Source organism: Nicotiana sylvestris, chromosome 11, assembly GCF_000393655.2.
Source record: "Nicotiana sylvestris chromosome 11, ASM39365v2, whole genome shotgun sequence".
NCBI lineage: Eukaryota > Viridiplantae > Streptophyta > Magnoliopsida > Solanales > Solanaceae > Nicotiana > Nicotiana sylvestris.
In genome coordinates, this window is record NC_091067.1 from 88,213,147 (window position 1) to 88,230,280 (window position 17,134).

The following is a 17,134-nucleotide window of genomic DNA, read 5'->3' on the forward strand; positions in this document are numbered from 1 at the left end:
AATTCCAAAATCCACTAATTGCTGTTTGATTCACAATAATTGAGCACAACATAAGGCAGCGAAAACATACTCAACTTCAACAGTAGACAATGCCATAGAATTTTATTTTATGGTGGCCCGAGACACAAGACATGAGCCAAAAAAGTATGCCATACTTGAGGTGCTCTTTCTATCAACAAGAAAACCTACATAATCAACATTAGCATATCACACTAAGCTAAAATTACTACCTTTTGGATATCATAGATAGAGGTCAGTGGTGCCTTTTAGATATCTCAAGATACTCTTAACAATAGTCAAGTGAGACGCCTTTGGATTGGCCTGAAATCTAGCATAAAGGCCTACACCGAAAACAATGTTAGGTCTACTAGCAGTGAGATATAACAAAGAGCCAATCTTTCCCCTATACAACTTTTGATCAATAGATAAACCAAGTTCATCTATATCCAATTTTGTGGTTGTTGCTATAGGTGTGTCAATTTCTTTGGAGTCTTCCGTTTTAAAACTTTTAAGCAACTCTTTCACATACTTTTGTTGATGAATCATAGTTCCATTTGAATTTTATTTTATTTGTAAGCCTAAAAGGAATTAATCTCACCCGTTATACTCATTTCAAATTCACTCCCCATTAGTTTAGAAAATTCTTTACTTAACTTATCAGTAGTTTCTCCAAAGATTATATCATCAACATATATCTAAACTACCAAGAGATCTTTACCTTTTTTCTTTCAAGTAAAAAGTATTGTCCAATTTTACCTCTCCTGTAGCCATGCTCAAGCAAGAATTTTTACAATATTTTATACTATGCTCTTAGAGCTTGCTTCAGCCCATAAAGTGCCTTGTCAATCTTGTACACATGATCGGGGCATTCCTTGCTTTCAAATCCTGGAGGTTGCTTGACAAACACTTCTTCCTTTAGATAGCCATTAAGGAAGGCACTCTTGACATCTATCTGATGGAGAGTGAATTCCATGTAAGCAGCAAAGGCTATAAGAAGTCTAAATGATTCTAATCTTGCAACTAGAGCAAATGTCTCATCATAGTCTATGCCATCCTCTTGACTATATCCTTGAACCACCAATCTTTCCTTGTTCCTTGTAACTATTCCATCTTCGTCATGTTTGTTTCTGAAGAACCATTTTGTGCTAATTACTGATCCGTCCTTGGTTTTTGGTAATAAATGCGAAACTTGACTTCTCTCAAATTGTTGAGTTCATCTTGCATTGCATTCACTCAGTCTGCATCCTACAAAACTTCAACAATATTTTTAGGTTAAATAAGAGATAAAAAAATATCAAATGCATAAAGGTTCTTCAAAAAAGTTTTGGTTTTAATTCCAGAGGTTGGATCAGTAATTATACTCTCAATGGGATGAGAACTTTGATACTTGTAAGGTTTCATAACCAGCTGTTTTCCCCTAGATGTTCCTTCAATGTTTTGTTGTTGAGGAACATGTTCATTGTCAGGTTCCCTCGAGGTATGAGGATCATTTCCTCTTTGTTCAATTCCCCCTGTCAGGTTGCCCTAGGTGGAAGGACCTATTCCATCACATGTTCTTTCCTCGGGTGCGACATTAGTCTGGGCTGTGGTTCCATTTGAGTTTCTTATCATCCCAATTGCTTCATCGTCATGTTCCTGCCTCTCAAAAAGAATGTTAGTTTTGTCAAAAACCGCATATATACTTTATTCTGCACACATAGTTCTTTTTGTTATAAATCTTATATGCCTTACTATATGAAGAATATCCCAAGAATACTCCATCATCACTTCTAGGATCAAACATACCTAGGGAGTCTTTACAATTATTGTGCATAAATCACTTGCATCCAAATTCCCTAAGATAGGATATATTTGGCTTTCTCCCTTTAAGTAACTCATAGGGAGTCTTCTCAATAAAAGGTCTAGTCATGAACCTATTTATGATATAACATGCAGTGTTCACAGTTTCTGCCCAGAAGCTATAGGGCAGTTTACTAGAAAGAAACATAGTCCTAGCCATTTCTTACAATGTCCTATTCTTCATTTCAACTACTCTATTTTGTTGTAGAGTCCTAGGAGCAGAAAAATTATGATTTATGCCATGCTCATCACAAAATTCAGCAAATTTAACATTCTCAAATTCAGTACCATGATCATACCTAATTGATGCAAGTTGATTACCTAGTTGTTTCTGAATTTTTCTAACAAAAGAAGTGAACATCTCAAATGCTTCACCTTTAGATGTTAAAAATAATGTCTACGTAAACCTAGAGTAATCATCAACAAGTACCATGACATATAGCTTACCACCTCTGCTTAATGTTATCATTCGTCCACAAAGATCCATATGGACCAGTTTTATCATCTTGGTAGAGCTTACCATTTTCTTGCTTTTGAAAGAGGATCTTACCTGCTTCCCTCTTGCACAGGTCTCACAAATTTTATCTTCCTTGAAACTAATGTTAGGTAGCCCTATCACCATGTCCTTGGAGACTAGTTTGTTGAATTAGCTTAGACTGGCATGTCCAAGTCTTTTGTGCCAAAGGAGGGGATCGTTATCCAACACACTTAAGCAAAGTTCATTATTTGAAAGTGTGGACAGATCCACAACATATATGTTGTTCACTCTTTTTTCCTGCAAAACTATCTTGTTAGTGGTAAGATTAATCACAAAGCATTTTGTAAAGGTGAATGCTAACATGTTACCTCTATCACACAATTGTGATACACTTATTAGATTGTACTTCAGTCCATCTATCAAGTAGATATTTTTAATAGAGTGAGAATCAGCCTTACATACCGGTCTAACCCCAATGATCTCACCTTTCTTCCCATTTCCAAAGGATACATTACCTCCGTGAAGGTCCTCAAGTGAAAGGAACTGGTTCTTACTTCCTATCATATGCTTTGAGCAGCCACTATCCATGTACCATATTTGGCTGCTCCCCTTCACTTGGACCTCCAAAAGGAAATCAGCGGTTAATCTTAGGAACACAAACTAGTTTGGGTCCCTTTCTATAGGCAAAAGGATAAATCAAATTCTTTTTAGCCCAACTTGGCAACTTATTTTTCCATTGAACAAAATTTTTGTTCTTTTGACTTGACTTTTCTTTTGCAGTGCATTCACTTTTATAGTGACTAGTGTTATCACAGTATGTGCAAATATTGTTTTCAGGAAGTGTGAGGTACTTGCTTTTGGGATCCCACTTATGTTCCGGGTTCCTAAATCTAAGTCCTCTTCTGTTGCTACTATGATGTTCTTGTAGTAATGAAAGTGCATCAGAGAACCTATTCCACTTACAAGTTCTGTCTAGCTCATGCTTGACCTTGCTTAGATTCTCCTTTAGGATTCTTACCTTTTTTTAGTCAATCCGCTAGGCAAGCGCCTAGGGCTAGTTTTATTTATAACAAAAAAAAGACAAAATACAATGTCATGATATCCTACGAAATGAAAGGAATAAAATTTGAATTTAACAAATAGCCTATTATCAAAATTGAGTGTTGCACTCAACATTGATATCACATTAATGCTATTAAACTTTGTAAAATACAAGTCTGCATCCAAGATAACATTCCATTTTTGTTCGACAGCATGTGTTGTCTTCCAGGCTTTCATAAATGTGCATATGAAAGGCTTTTACAGCACACAATGCAACGTGCCTTCTATTATAAATTCCCGATTTTTTGTAGCAATTCCAGCTTTTGTCGACACCTGTTTTCTCTTTTGTTTCCAACACGCATGTTGTAATTTGTTTCCACTTATTTGACTAGATCTTATCGAGTTCCCTTCATCCTCCATCATTAAACAAATATAAACCTGAGCTCCTCTAAAATCCCTAGCATGCTAGTGCTAATTCCAAGCGATTTGGCCCATGCTCCCCTTTTCAGTAGACTCACATGCTCTCCATAACACTCGAGTTACTTTCAGTAGTAACTCTTGGCATGCAAAAACTGCCGACCATCCCTGTTCGAATTTACAATGTCTTCCCAAAAAATCACGCCCCAGCTGATTTGGATAAAACTGCCAGCATCCGTTCGTGTATCAATATTCCTCAATAGTCTCTCCCACATGTTAATCGCATAACGTTGGACAACAGAAAAAGCGTGCATCAAGATCCTCCAGATGCGTGCATCTGCTGCCGTGCGTGATTTGCAGAAAACATGCAATGTCGATCCAGAGACTCTTCTGTCCCCATTGCTGCGATCCTTTTGATTCCTCGCAATCTTGATTGAGCTGACCAGACAAATTATATAATCCATAGAGACAACTTTGTGCTGTAGAATCCAGAAGCACGTGAGCTCCACATACATTTGAAGCATAAGAATTATATCCCATAGTACCATCATCCGAAAGTATTGCATTCTTTTATGTATCCCAGATAACTTTCCATGTGTATTACACCTTTCCATGTGATTCCTTTGCTCGACAACATGTTTTGTCTGCCATGCCTTCCACAGTAAACCATGTGTGCACATGAAAAGATTTTTATGAATCAATAAATGCCACAATGCACAGTTAGTTGTATTAAAAAATACTCGTTCCTTTGCATTATTGAAAAAGTGAGCTTCCAGTTTTTGTCTGAAAGCATATGTATCTTGTGTTTCCAACTTGCATGCTGAATTGATTTTTTTCAGTCCTTTGCTCAAAACCGTTGCATGCTAGTGCACACTCCAAACCATTTGGCTTCTGATAATGTGCATAACTTCACGTGCTCAGTTTATTTCCCATGCTATTGCATTACTTCCCTTTGATGTGAGTCGTTTCCATGTATAATACATTGTAAAAGTGCGAAAGCCCATCTTTAATGTCCTCCCAGTGGATTGAATGCAATGCATTAATACCACCACTTGAGATTCTACTATAAGATTAGGCTTTAGCTTCGATGAAATACCTGCAAAAAAGTGAACAAAGTTAGCCGAAAAATTACTTGTTCGTCTCTCTTGTACAACTCATCTTTAATTTTTCCAATATTTTCTTTTAAAGTGAGTTGTGTGTGGCTAGTTGTCTTTTTTCTTATTCTTAATTTTAATTTTTAATTTTTAGATCTACGCTCTAGGACAGTTGTGTCAAGTGCATGAACCTAGTTCTTCAACACAGTGTTTTCGCTTTTAGTTTTACTAGTCCTAAGTTCCAGGTTTTTGTACTTAGCTTTCAAAATCACATATTCTTTTGAAAAATGTTCTCTTTATTATTTACATCTTTAGATTCATCAATTAGCTCTAGTAGCAACTCAGATGACCTTTCTTTAGACAAAAATTTAATCTTGTCTTTGAAATGAAAGACACTTACCTCAGTTTCTTTATTAGATTCTCCAATAGTCATAAGTGTCCATTCATCATCATTATCATCATCTGAGCTTTCAATATGATCTTTCTCCCAAGCAGCGACCATAGCCTTGGTTAATCTTTTGTTGTTGTTTTTCTTGGGGTTTATAGGTTACAGGTACCTTGGGCACAAGTACTTTATCGTATGTTTAACAAACTTACCATTCAGAACCAGATAAGGAACCTGTTACACATCTACAAGACCTTAAGATCACAAAGTTCCAGGTTGTGATCCAGCCCTTGGGAAAGCAAGGTGAATACTATTACTGAATCAAAGGACCTATAGGAGCTGACCATAGAAGAACTGGTTGGAAATCTAAAGACCTACGAGATGAAGAGGAAGATAGACAGTGAAAGAAGAGAACGAAAGAAAGAAAAGAACCTGGTAATCAAAGCTGACAGCAATGACTCAAGTGAGGAAGAGTAGAAGGAACAGCTGAGGGAACAGGTCCCTACCAGTTCCCAAGGAGATTGTATGAAGTTAAGTCTCCAGCAGGAAAGTTGTTGCATGCACACGCTACTGCACAGGAACAACGCAACAATTAACTTTTTGTGGAAGACTCTTTACCTACCTTGATTACATAATTGTAAATGATGTCACACATGCATAAATACAATCAAGGAAGGTAAAACACCTTACTTCATGAGACAACCAGATGAAGGACCTGAAGCATGTTTGGTAAAATCATTCAAGTTAATCGACTCAAGATAATCTGGGCAGTGTGTCTTTAGATTCACAAGAACCAAATTAGGGACCTGATACCTTAGTGTTCCCCTGACAGAATAATAACTCAACAGTACAGCTGGAAAGTAACTACAGAAAGAGACTGCCTGCAACTGTACACGCAACAGTTCTGCAGATAGTGCATCAGTCACTTCCCATTGAGAAGGGGCATATACTAACCAAGATTTGACATCACCATTGTGAATTGACATCACTAAGGTGATGTCTTTTGTAATATAAATCTGGTGCAAGACACAAGGCCTCCCTCTCCAAGACTTGCAAAATCATAAACGGAAATACTCTCTCAAGTGCAAGAAGAACCTCTCTCAAGAACAAAGCTGCTTCAACCTCAAGGACCATATCCAAGATTGAAGATATCTTAAGTCCTTAGGTTTATTGAGTCTTTGTTATTTGTTCTTCATTGTAACTCCTATCTACCTTTCTTAGAAACTGTTTTTAGGAAACCAAAAATCACAAACCCTCTACGTTTGTGTCTTGGCTAGAGTTATTCGAGTTGTAAAGTCTTTGTAACTAGAGAGTTACAAAGTAGCTTGTAATAGTGTTATTACAAGTTAGAGTGAAAATCCTTTGTTACTATAGATTGACAAAGTGGCTTGTGGTGAGAGCATCACAAGTTAGTTAAAGTCTTTGTAACTAGGGAGTCACAAAGTGGCTTGTGGTAAGAGTACCACAAGTTAGTTTAATTCTTTGTAATAGAGTTATTACAAAGTGGCTTGTAATAGGGGTTTACAAGTTAGTGAAGTTGAAAGTCTACAAATGTAGGTCGTGGTTTTTGTCCCCTTGAGTTGGGATTTTCCACGTAAAAATCCTCTCTGTTCTTTACTTATTGCCGAGCTACTATGAGAACAATTAGAGAACCTAATTCCCTATACTGGTTGATTTTTCAGTCTGTTGTTTACAGTGAGAACCTATAGAGAATCTGCTTCTCTATACAAAGGGAACTTATTATGTGTCTCATTTATATACTGGTTCAGTAGTTAGCACTGGGGAACTGATTTAGGACCAGATCACTATATAGTTCAGCTCATCAATATCTTCAGTGGACACTCATAGAGAACCTGGTTCTCTATATAGTTTGGTGGACGCATAATTCCTCACAGGGTTGAACCTGTCCCTTTTTCTTATTCCTTCGTTTAGCTATTTTCTTCTTCCATTCAATTTCCCACAAAGGGCAGTTCTTGATGTGATGATCAGTATTTCCACACTTGTAGCAGGCATCATTGGTTTGCTTCTTAGGAGCTTTTGACATGTTGTAGCTTCCACTTCATGAAGAACCATTTCATCTCCTCAGGTACCTCTTGAAGTCTTTGGTGATGATAGCCATTTCATCATTTTCCAGATCAGAACCTACAGAGATTCTGAGTACCAAGCTCATTTCCTTCTTAGGTACATCCATCTTCATGGTTTGTCTCCTAAGTTCATAGGCAGTAAAATTTCCAATCAATTCATCTAGTGGGTAAGTGAAAATATTCTTTGATTTCTGGATGACAGTGATATTGCTCTCCCAAGTGATTGGCAAAACCCTATTTAGTATCTTCTTGACTCTTTCTTCCTTAAGAATAATCTTTCCAAGAGATATTAACTCATTTGTCAGTGTAGTGAATCTTGGGTACGTCTATTGAATGGTTTCTCCATCCTTCATGACAAAGTTCTTATACTGAGAGTACAGTAAAGTTCCTCTAGATCTCTTTACCTGAGTAGTTCATTTGTGAGCCACTTGCAGTGTATCCCAAATTTGCTTATCAGTGGCACAACCTTGGATGCTATTGTACACATCTGGGCGAAGTCCAAAAATAAGCTATTTCATGGCTTTAGCATTCTTCTCCCACTTCTTCAAGTCTTCAGCAGTGCAATTCGCTCTTTCCTTTGGCACATCTACTCTTTCAGTATTTTTCTTCAAGGTAGTAGTGGACCATCAGAGACAATGTTCCATAGCTCATAGTCCTCTCTTTGAATGTTCTCTCTTATTATGTTTTTCTACCAAGGGTAGTACTGGTCATTAAAGAGTGGTGGCCTAGTAGTGAATTACCCTTTTCAATTTCCAGGTGGTGCACTCATCTTGATCTTCTCCTAAGGTGTTAGCCTCTTCAAAGATAACCTACTCTGAAACCAATTGATGTTTTATACTTTAATACCACACAAGAGGGGGCGGGGATGATTTGTGTAGTATCTAATTTTTAGCGTTCACATATTATAGAAGGACCTGGTTCTTCTACGTGTTTCGTATACTACTGTTGAGGAATAATAAATGCAGAAAGTAAAGAACACAAGTATTTTTACATGGAAAACACCTGGCTCAAAAGGTAAAAAAACCATGGCCTACTACCCAGTAGGATTTTTTCCAACACTTCACTAAATCACTAAGCAAAAAGAAGCATTTACAAAACTCTTTGTAAACCTAAGGATTACCTCTAACCCTTTGTGGAAACCAGCCTCTAGATGTTACGAGAACTTCAAGTTAAATCTAATGTGAATACAACACTCAGAGTGCCTAGTAAAATTGCTTCTAGATAAGGCTAAAAGGTACAACTTATAAGCCCTACTAGAATGAAACTAGAATAAAAGACAGACACTTGGAACTGGTTCTTCTATCTGGTTCATATATCTGCAGGTTCGGACACTTGAATCACACAGAAATTGCTTGAAAGGTGCCTTGCTATTTTTCTCTCAACTCACATTTAACTTTAGCGTTTGTGCGTACCTGTAAAATGAGAATATCCTGAAATATATAGAGTTAGTAGAATAGGAAATAACTAGAGTTCTAATGTTATACTCTTCCTCGGTGGAAGAGTTCTAGTTATGTTCAACTTCTAACTCTTCCCCTATCTAGAATAGAGTTCTCTTCGAGTAAGAAGTCCTCTCCTTATCACTTATACAACTATTTCATTCAGGATATATCATATATAACCACTTAAGCATATTTATTTCACGTGCATGCCTTGTGCTCGAATCTGCGTGTGTCTGTATACAATGTGTATGGACCTGGTTCATGCTTGAGTTCCTTTGTCAATCATCAAAACACACTTTACTTAGGCCAACAGTACCAATTTGAAGGTGACTTCTTTCATTTCTACCTCCCCCATATTTAAATTCAAGGGGCTCATAATAGGCTTGCGTTAGGCCTAATTACACCATCCCCCTGTGCTTTGTCCAGCTTCTCAGATACCTTCTTCTCGCATTTGCTCACTTCACACAGGTCCAATGTCGATCTCTAACTAACTAACTAACTTACTTAATAGGCCTGAATGAGTATCGTGCAAGGTCCTAGGTTCTTCAAACTAGACCTCACAATTGTCCCAACTGCACAGTCGCAAAATTGCTAAGTATGCCAGGTTCTATTACCCTCGCGATATCCTCGTGTTATGCAAGTATTGTGGGGGACCCCTAGATCTTAACTATGGTCTCCATATCCCATTTAGGTATCTTCTTACTACTATACAAATCCAACACCCTTCCAATTCATGTAGAGCACCTACCCTAGGTTCATGTCCCAAACACTTCACCTACATCATACTATGTCATTTACGTATTCTATTGTATGTTAAGCTAATAATTAAGCTTTAATTTGATGTAATTAATATAAATTTTACATTTCGATATTCATAGTACACTTTTAGTATGTAGGATACTTATGTTGCGGATTAAGTTCCAGTTAGCAGAAAGTCAAGGGAAAAAATTCTAGATACATTTCCTTTTACTAAGATTATCGTGAATAATATATTGTTAAGTTAAATTCCAAAGTTTCAATGATGAAAATGTTCATTTACCTTGTTTTTCAAGAATCATCAAAAGGAAAGAAAACAAATGAGAAGTTGTGATTGCTTTATTAAGGGACGAGAAAAAGGAATCAAAAATTAGCACATCCATTCAGCCTCAATCAAAGGAAATCAGATGAAGGAGCTATTACAAGCAGATATTCTGATTCTTCATTAAGCTCAATCAAAGGCTTGATTGTCTCGTAAATGGAAGCCTGTCACAAGTAAAGTCACGATCGAATCCGGCCCTTCCCAAGAGCAGGATTGAAAGAGGCACCCCTTGGGTCAAATTCTTTTAAAGATCTCGTGCCTTTATTTTTGGTCAAGGCTCAACGGCTCCTTTCTTTCCTATAAGAAGACTGATAAGATCAAATAGAAGACTTGCTCAACTAGACACATTGTTTTCTAAGTCTCTCTACTTCTAGCCTAAACACTATAATCCTTTATTTACCAGTGTCTTAAAAGATAGGAAGAATTAGAACACAAATGAGAGTTGTGTCATTATTCAAGATTCATTGTGTAATACTTCATTGGTGTTGAACGAGTCAAAACCATTTGTACTGTAATTCTTTCAAGATCTAAAGGGAACCTTGTGACCTAAGGGAAACTGGATGTAAGTACCACACCAGTACCAAACAAGTATAAAATCACTGTGTGTTATTCTTTTCCCATTTACTATTATCTTATATTCTGCTCTTAATCTAGTCAACTAAAATCATAGTTAGTCGACTATTTTTTAGTATACCATAATTCACCCCCCTGTACTTTCAATTGGTATCATAGCAAGGCTCACAAAATTTGCTTAACAGCTAGCGAGAAAAAGATCATGGGATCAAACATAGTTGTCGATGCAATATTGCAAGAGGAAACCTCTCAAGTTCGATCGCCATACTTCAATGGACAACACTTCTCTCATTGAAAAGTGCATATGGAAACATACACCATGACATATGACGTCAAAGTCTGGCAGGTGATCAAAAAGGGAAATCTTCCTATTCCTCCAAAGAAAGATCAGAATGGTCAAGTAATAGTATCCACTGATCCACTTGATTTTTATGACTACACTGATGAGTAATCTATTGTCATAACTGTGAATGCTAAAGTAAAAAATCTGCTATACAATGCTATCAGTGGTGAAGAGTGTGAAAAGATCTCAAGCTGTGAAACTGCTAAGAAAATGTGGGACAAATTGGAAGTCACATATAAAGGAACCAACAAGGTAAAATAAATGAGGATAAATCTTTTGGTTCGTGAGTATGAGCAATTTCAAATGAAGGACGGAGAATCTGCTGAAGAAATGTTCTCCAAGTTCAGCAAAATTCTTGGAGATCTCAAATCTTTTGGCAGAACAATAAAAAGTGGAGAACAAGTCAGAAAAATCCTTAGAAGTCTACCTATGATTTGGAAGCCAAAGGTCATTGCTATAGAATTTCAAGATCTTGACAAAATATCCTATGATGAACTCAGAGGTGACTTAATAGCTTTTGGGAAAACTCACTTGGATAGACAGATTCAACAAGAAAAGAAAAAAATAGTTGCCTTCAAAGCAACTGTGGAAGAGGGAGGAGGAGAACAAGATAAAAATATAGCCATGCTTTCTCAAGTTGTAACTAGCATGATGAAGAAAAATAGAAATAGCAGAAGAGGTAAACCAAACTTCAGAAAGGGAAGAACAAACAATGAAAATGATGGAAGATGCTATGAATGTGGAAAACACGGACACATTCAAGCTGATTGTCCTGAACTAATGAAGAAGCTAAGCAGGAACCTCCAAAGGAAAAAGTCTTTTGGAACTTGGAGTGATGAAAAAGAGTCATGAAGAAATTGCAACTATGTGTTTTATGGCCATAGAAGATTATAGCAATGAGGAATCAGGAGAGCATAGTTTCTCATGAAACAGAAGAGCAAATGATGAAGAAGACTCAGGTCAACTTGGACTCATGGAAGACGAAGGAACTAGTGAGGTATGTCCCCCCACTTGCCCTAAGTCTTTTTTTTTGGCAATCCGTTAGGCAAGCGCCTAGGGCTAGTTTTTATTTATAACAAAATAGAAAATACAATAATTAGGAAAAGTAAAAATAAGGGGGACAATAGCACCGGTCTTGTTACCCATATAATACAAACCGGGCTAACCTTACCTTACTAATCCTATTGAGGCTTGCAAACCTCGCCTACTAACAAGCATGTAAAAAATATGAACTTGAAAGGACCAAGTATTGTATGATCATCACAGAGTTTATAACATGCTCTGTGATGATATTACATATGATAATACTAAGAAAGTGGTAGAATAAAATGTAGTACCAATTCGATTCTTGTCCCTTCTTTTCCAAACTTGTAAAAACTTCACTTTGTAATTCTTTGTCGTTTTCAACAACTTTGTTCAAAATGTATTCAAAAATCATGATTTCCTTTTTGACCGGTTTGACCTCGTTGATGTAGTTGGGGCAGCCTGCTTTTGTTTGGCAACTCTCATTGGAAGTCGCCTAACAATTGCTTCCTTGTTTGCCCGTGTTGCAATTTTTATCCAGATAGCACCTTCTTTGCTTGCTCCAATATGTTCCTCCACAGTATTTGGTGGGGTATCTAGGTGGTGAAGGTATGTTCCATAGGAAGGCTTGCTTGGAATGAAATATGGAGCATCCAACTTGCTCTTTAACTTGCCAGTCATAATACTTTCAACTTTTACTGTTTGAAGTTCATCCTTGATAACTCTTTCCACTCGATGGCTCGCAAATTGAAACTTTAGTTTAAGACCATATTCCTGCTCCCTTTTCAAATTTGAGTAGTTGAATTTATTTGAAAAAGAGCTCAAAGGTTGATTGATCATGGGATCCTCAATGAACTGCTCACAATGCACAGTAGTTGCTGCAATCTGCTTCAGTTTCACCTTCTTCTTCTTCTTCTTCCCTGTTATTGTCTTTGAGGTCGATGCCAATTCATACTTCTGATGTTCCTGCTTTGCAACTGTTACTGCATATTGATCAGCCATACAAATAGCATTTGAGTTGGTCATAAAATTTTGCTCCTGTGCGGGTGACTTTGCTCCAGACTTGTTTGCAACCAGCTGCTACCCATGCGACTGCTGCTTAGCTGCTGCATTCGACTATTGCTGTTGTCCAGTAATTGAATGTGTTACAGCATGTCCTACAATGCTTGCATTCTGCTGCTGCTGTTGTTCACAAATTGAACCTGCGACTGCTGCCTTTGAACTGTGTAGATCCTGTTGTTGTTGCCCAGGACTTGTTGTTGCATTAACTAAATTTGGCACTGTTGCAATTTGTTGCCGCTGTCTAGGATTTGAAGTGGTGAACTGTTGATCTTCACTTATAGTAGCTACTGGAGTATGCTGCTGCGCATACTGTTTTGAGAGATTAGCAGATGGACTGCTCGACAAAATCTGTTGCTGCCCAGTAACATGTTACTGCCTATCCTTACGGACAACTGGAGTATGTTGCTGCCCATTTGACTTCTGTTCAGCTTTTGGAAAAGCTGGAGACACTACTGATACCAGTTCTTCATCGCCACTATATCTCTCCCCATTAACAGAAGAGTCATCCACAAAATCTACCCCCCAGTCTTTTTCGTCATCGTATTCGCGTTGCTCAACCCATGAATTAGCATTAAGAGCCTTCTCCCCCACATTTGCTTTAATAACCTCAATGTTGTTTCCAGTGGATACCACCATCTGTCCTTGATCACCACCATGTTTACCACAAAACTCAAACGATTGTGATGGTACTTCAAAGACGGATGTGTTCAATGTAACCAATAGATAGTTAACCATGTTATTGACCATCATAGCATTCTGGGCTTCTCTAATGATTTGTTCTACATGAAGGCTTGAAAAGTGTAAAGTTGGAATATTTGAGCCGTGTGCTTGGTTGCCCAGATTTCGAACATCATCAACCTTAGCTAAATTGTTCGTGAATTGACCTTCTTTGTCATTGTTGGCACATAATACTAACTCCTTGGATACCACATTACCCGTTAGGTCCCTCGCAACTGGAACAATGTCCAAAGGTACACCTGAATTCTAAATTCTGTTATGAACTTCAACAATTTTTTGATATTGCTCTTGTAAATATTGACTGAGTTCTAAATGAACTCAGAAATATCCAAAGAGAAAAGAAAGATTGGGCCTTGAAGTTAGAAGTTTTTGAAATCGAGCGTGATATGCTAAAGGAAGAAGGTAATGAACTTCAACTTCAATTGAATGGATTACAAAAATCCAATAGTCATAGTTCAATAAAATCAAATGAGGTTGTTCATCACAAATAGAAGAAATCTCATGCATTTTCCTTTTGTGGTAAAAATGGCTATAGTACTAACCAATGCAGGAAAAGAATCAAAGCAGAAAAAGACACTGAAAATTATAATAGACCATCCTATTTTTATTATGGTAAAAAGGGTCACACCTCAAATCGTTGCAGGTTCAAGGATAACAGGAGATGGGTTTGGCGACCCAAATCTTTAAATCATTCTAATACTCAGCATTCTAACCATTCAGGACCCAAGAACACCGCAAGAATAATCAAAAAGAAGATTGGTATCTCGGCAGTGTGTGTTCCAGATATATGACTGGTGACAAACCATTGTTCAAGGCAGTCACCAAACTAGATGGAAGAACTGTTATCTTTGGAGACAAATCCAAAGAAAATTTTATTGGTGTTGGAAAAGTTTCTCTGAGCTCAACATGTGATGTAGATGAAGTTTACCTAGTTGATGAACTCGGCTACAATCTTCTAAGCATTAGTCAACTATGTGACAATGACTACGAGGTTCATTTTAAGAAGCATGGTTGGTTTATAGAAGATGAATTAGGTAAAGTCATTCTTTCAGGTAATAGAGACAGAAATGTTTATACTATTAGCAATTTAGATAATCTTGGGGATCAAATTTGTCTTGCTTTCATAATTTATGATCCCTGGGATTGGCATAGAAAACTTGGTCATGCCAGCATGCATACTATTCAAAAGCTTTCTAAACATGATTTCGTTATTGGACTTCTAAAACTAGATTTTTCTAAGGATCATATTTGTGATGCATGTCAACTAGGAAAACAAACTCGCTCATCTTTCAAAATCAAGAACTTTGTTTCCACCTCCAAACCTCTCTAACTATTGCATATAGATTTATTTGGCCCAACTAGAACTACTAGCATAGGTGGTAGGAAATATGCTTTTGTCATTGTGGATGATTTCTCTAGATTTACCTAGGTTATTTTTTTAAGTCATAAAGATGATGCTCTAAAAAAATTTGAAGTTTTATGTAAAAAGGTTCAACGAGAAAAGGGATACTACATCTCTTATAGCAGAAGTGATCATGGAGGAGAATTTGAAAGCAGAGCCTTTGAAAACTTCTGCAACAATCAAGGAATCTCTCACAACTTCTCTTCACCAAGATCTTCACAACAAAATGGAGTAGTAGAACGTAAAAATAGAACTTTACTCGACATGGCAAGAACCATGATTGTGAAAACTCTCTACCTCACCATTTCTGGGAAGAAGCGGTAAGCACAACATGCCATATCATCAATAGGTGTCTGATTTATCCAATTCTAAAAAAGACCCCGTATGAACTGTGGAATGGTAAGAAACCCAATATTAGCTATTTTCACCCGTTTGGATGCAAATGTTTTATTCACAACAATGGAAAGGACAATTTGGGTAAGTTTGATCCTAAAAGTGATAAAGGTATATTTTTTGCTTACTCTCCTTCAAGTAGAGCATATAGAGTTTATAATAAAAGAATGCTTTGCATTGAAGAATCAACTCATGTTGTTTTTGTTGATACTAACCCTCGCACAAGGAATGAAAAACTTCCTGAAGAGGAGGAAATTCCTTTTGTCCTTAAATCTGTCATTGTAGGAAAGGATCATCAAAATGAGTCAGCTGATCAACAAACTCAACCATCTGAAAAGTTTGTAGCAATTCACGAACCATTTCAAGCAGACCATTCGACTAATATAGAAAGAGAACCTTCCTGAAACACTCCAAATGAATGGAAAAGCAAACCTAGATACCCTCACAAATTCATAATAGGAGATCCACATGAAGGGATCACTACAAGAAGATCTCAGAAGAACAAATCTCACGTGGCTCTTATTTCTCAACTTGAGCCAAGGAAAGTGGATGAAGCTTTGAAAGACACTCACTGGATAAGTGCTATGAAAGAGGAACAAGATCAATTTGCAAGAAATAAAGTATGGGAATTAGTTCCAAGACCAGCAAACTCCTCCATCATTGGAACTAAATGGGTATTCAGAAACAAATTCGATAGATCTTACCTTATGTTTTGATGATCTAACAAACTTACTAATAAGAACCAGATAGGGAACCTGACCTACTTGGGCTGCTTCAAACTGGAACGGATCCCAGCTAAGGATGAACTGCTACAGATTCAGGAGCTAAGAACCAAACAAGGACCTGATGCTCCTATGGTTCCTATGTAGCAGTACAGAGTCATTTGGACATAGCTGCAACTGAAGTGACTAACGACACTGTTTCTGCCGCACTGCAATATACTGCCAGCCCACTCATTCTCTAACCAAACAAAGCACTCACATCACTTCAAGTAATGTGATCAAGATGTACCGTATGAAGCCTTATACAAAGACATCACTGGAAGGTTTCTGTTTCTTATTCAAGCCTTTTGCAAAAATAGAAAAATCATCCTCTCATTCTTGAAGAACAAGGTTGAATGCCACTGTGGACCAGTTCCTAAAATATTGATTGTTGCTGTCCTAATTGAGTTGTAACCTTGTTATTGTATTTACTATTTCTCCTAAATCGCTTACTTAGAAGCATACTAATTAGGAATCCTATTGTAAATCCTTAAACTCGCTGAGCTTAGGTTGTGACTAGATTTAGTCATAAATAAAAGTCTTTGTAATTGTAGAATTACAAAGTGGCTTGTGGTGATACACCACAAGTTAGAAAAAGCCTTTGTAACTAGGATAGTCACAAAGTGGCTTGTGGTAAAGGTACCACAAGTTAGTTGAGTAAATCTTTTGCAATAAGAAGTATTGTAAAGTGGATTGTAATAGGTAAGATTACAAGTTAGTAAAGTTAAAAGCCTACAGGTGTAGGTCGTGGTTTTTTTATCCCCTTGTGCGGGATTTTTCCACGTAAAAATCGTGTGCCTCATTTACTTATTACTTTACTAAGTGCTCTTAGCAGAAACTTGTAGAGGACCAGGTACTCTATGATTTGGTGGACTCATATAAGCTAATAAAATTGAATGAATTTGGTCAAGTGGTTCGAAATAAAGCAAGATTGGTTACTCAAGGATACTCTCAGCAAGAAGGAATCGACTTTGATGAAACCTT